General features: G+C 42.1%; 1 pseudogene across 1 annotated transcript; it reads left to right on the top strand.

Annotated features, from left to right (window-relative positions):
* Positions 1-2,796: 2,796 nt before the first annotated feature.
* Positions 2,797-3,557, top strand: LOC308417839 (tropomyosin-like; annotated as a pseudogene). Its single transcript has one exon. The product of its transcript is annotated as a tropomyosin-like (transcript).

Below are 3,557 nucleotides of genomic sequence, written 5' to 3'. Positions count from 1 at the left end.
TCCCCCAGCCTTCCTCAGCCTCCTCTAGCCTCTCCCTGCCTCTCCCAGTCTCTCTACAGGAATCTTTATCTAGAGGCATGGAATTTACTATGCTCATTTGCATTTCCTTGATTTAAACTTTTATTGCATTTATTATCCCCATTCTTTACTGGAAGTTCCACTATGTGCATGCTGAGGTTTCCTCCTGTCTTGTTTATGATGGCTCCCCTTCTTTAGATCTGGAAAGATTTTGGTGCATAGAAGGATTTTAAACATCTGTTGAATGCTGAGTGAGCTAGCTCTCTTGTGTTCTCTTCAGTCTGTTCTACAAATGAGTGTTTTTGCTTTTTTGTTATCGGTTGGAATAAACTTTTTATAACTAATGGTTTTTGCTCTTTGTCATATAGAGTGTATTTATTTTTACCTATTTGCTTTTAATAGTGTACATTTAAAGACTTTGTTTTTACATATAGAGACACCTATTTTGTAAAACACAGGGTTAATAGTATTAACCTTTTCTGCAGTTTTATTTTTCTTGATTAGCTTGTGAAAAAATTTTCTCTTTTAGGAGTGATAAAACTGTAACCCCAATTTTTATAATGACTTGTAATGGTTTATTGAGAAAACATTAGATTACTCATCTCCACGAATGCGTTTCAGACAGGAGACTTAACTTTGAATGTTTAAATCACAAATGGTTTGCAAATTGTCTCAATTCTTCCTTTCCCCTTGTCTTAAGGTCTTTGGGGAAGATGAGCTGGAGGGAGAAGACTGATATTTTAAAAAAGCCTGTTTTCCAGACACATGAAATTTACAGTGCATCCTCTACTGCACTACCCCAGTGCGACCCTGACAATCACGTTTATGTTTACCTCAGTTTGCAACTGAGAAGACTGAGTTGTAGGCAAGACACATGTCAAGAAGTGTTGAGTAGGTTTATATTTAGGGCACCTTTCTAGTATTACACTGTGTTCTCCCAGCTCCTGTATCCTCACTATCAGCATCCTGGTCAGCAGCCGGACTGATGCATTTGAAAGTGTCCACAGCAGACCTAGTTGAGGGGAGGGTAGGCTAAGGAGTCGCTCAGTTTGGAAAGAGCTTGCTGTGTACACGTGAGATCTGAGTGTGATCACTATGTGAAAGTCAGGCGTACCAGTTCATGCCTGTAGTTCTGGAACTGGGACAGCAGAGGGAGATTCCAGGTGGGGGTTGGGTGGGAGTGGGGAGCAGAGTTGATGGCCATCAATCTAGCAAAAAACAATGAACTCCAAGTTGAGTTCAGTGAAAGACCAAAGGGTTTCAAAAGATAAGGTTGGAGAGCGATTGAAAAAGGCACTTCACAAAGGAGCAACCCAGCAAATTCGGGAGCTAGAAAACTGAGTCAAGAAGTTAAAGGGAAAACAAAAAACCTATTTTGGTGAAGCAGCAGAGACGAGTGTGTTCGGTCCTTGCTACGCTCCCTTTCCACTGCCCTGTTGGAGTCCTCCAAGTATTCTTCTGCTCCAAGATGTGTGTTCAAAGAGAATTGCAGAATTAGAAGCAGAGCACAAAAAAAAAAAAAAAAAAAAAAAAGGTAATGGTTATTATTTAAGATATGTAAAATGTATCCAGAGCTAAATCTGTTTGTGATAAGGTTAAGGCTCTGTGTTGTAATGTCCTTACAGCTTTGCTGCAACTACACTGTTTTACCGAATTGCCTGTTCTAGATTGTGAGCTAAATGTGCACCATCAATTGAGTGTAATTTGAATGACATTAGGGATTCAAATTTGCAGCAGGGTGAATCACTGACAAGCTGATACTTTTATGATCTTGAAGAAACAGAAAATAATTGTGCATTTCCCAAGATATACAGGTGTGCATGTGGTATACAAATTTGCATTTTTACATTCATTTACATTAATTAGACACAGTTACTTTGGAAAAAACTTGAATGAAAATGATGATCTGGTGTTTTTAAAGAATAAATAAGTATTAAATATGAAAATAAGCATGTCTCATATTAAAAACATAATGTAATAAATAATATAAGGGAAAAAGAATAAATGTATTATCTTCTTAGAGGCTCAGAAACCACCATACAAGAGGGAGTAGAAAGATTCTAAGAGCCAGAGATCAGGGAGGCACAGAGTAAAGCAGTTGCATAGAAATGACAGGGTTAAAACGCTCATGACATCACAGGATATGATGTCACCATCCCAGAACCTGTCCAAGATCAAAGCTGTCAACACTTCACAAAGATGAGCCTCCACTCCCAACTGGGGCACTATTGACAGTTGATAGTTCCCAGACAAGGGAGAGTCAGTTGTTTTATCAGGGTGTGACTCCTAGTAGGTCCATTGTACTCTAGAGAATGGTCCAATACCAACAAATATGTGGGCAACACAAATAGACTTGGGCTATTAAAAGTTTTCTCTTCCCTGAAGGCCTAGATTTTCCAAAACCAACTTTATTAAGGGGTCTTAAATGCTTAAACCTCCCTTCTAGTCCTCCACCCACCAGAAGTAGTGGAAAGGTTTACAGGGCAAAAGAGGATTTGGACCTATTTAGAAATAATTCAGGGCAATTCCAATCTTTGTTGTTAGGGTATCAGAAGTTCAGTTCATAAATCAGCAGTAGTAGCTTGATCTCCTTGCAAACACCATACACGAATCAGCAACAACAGTTTAGTCCAGAAGAAACTGCAAGGTGGAGGAGGAGAAGAAGGAGGAGGAGGAGGAGGAGGAGGAGGAGGAGGAGGAGGAGGAGGAGGAGGAGGAGGAGGAGGATGAGGAGGAGGAGGTAGGAACCTAATTTCCAGAAGCAGCTGGGTAGGCACCATGGCCAGGAGCACCACCATTGAGGCGGTAAAGCGCAAGATCCAGGTTCTGCAGCAGCAGGCTGATGATGCGGAGGAGAGGACGGAGCGTCTCCAGCGGGAAGTGGAGGGAGAAAGGCGGGCCGGGAGCAGGCTGAAGCTGAGTGGCCTCCTTGAACTGCAGAATCCAGCTGGTTGAAGCGGAGCTGGACAGTGCCCAGGAGCTTTGCCACTGCTTTGCAGAAGCTAGAGGAAGCAGAGAAGGCTGTTGATGAGAGTGAGAAAGGTAAGAAGGTGATCGAAAACTGGGCTCTAAAAGATGGAGAAAAGATGGAACTCCAGGAAATCCAGCCAAAGGAAGCAAAGCACACTGCAGAAGAGGCAGACAGGAAGTATGAAGAGGTGGCTCGTAAGTTGGTGATTATTGAAGGAGACTTGGAATGCATGGAGGAACGCGCCGAGCTGGCAGAGTCCCGTTGCTGAGAGATGGGTGAGCAGATCAGACGGATGGACTAGAACCTGAAGTGTCTGAGTGCTGCTGAAGAAAAGAACTCTCAAAAGGAAGACAAGTATGAAGAAGAAATAAAGATTCTTCTTTTATTTCTTAAAGAAGAAATAAAAACTCAAGGAGCCAGAGACCCGTGCTGAATTTGCTGAAAAATCGGTAGCCAAACTGGAAAAGACCACTGATGACTTGGAAGACAAGCGAAATGCACCAAAGAGGAGCATCTCTGTACACAAAGGATGCTGGACCAGACCCTGCTGGACCTGACTGAGATGTAG

The sequence above is a fragment of the Micromys minutus genome, assembly GCF_963924665.1.
Source record: "Micromys minutus genome assembly, chromosome: 2".
NCBI classification, from domain to species: domain Eukaryota; kingdom Metazoa; phylum Chordata; class Mammalia; order Rodentia; family Muridae; genus Micromys; species Micromys minutus.
Note: the sequence above shows the minus strand (reverse complement) of the source record. Positions and strands in the feature narration are given on the sequence as shown.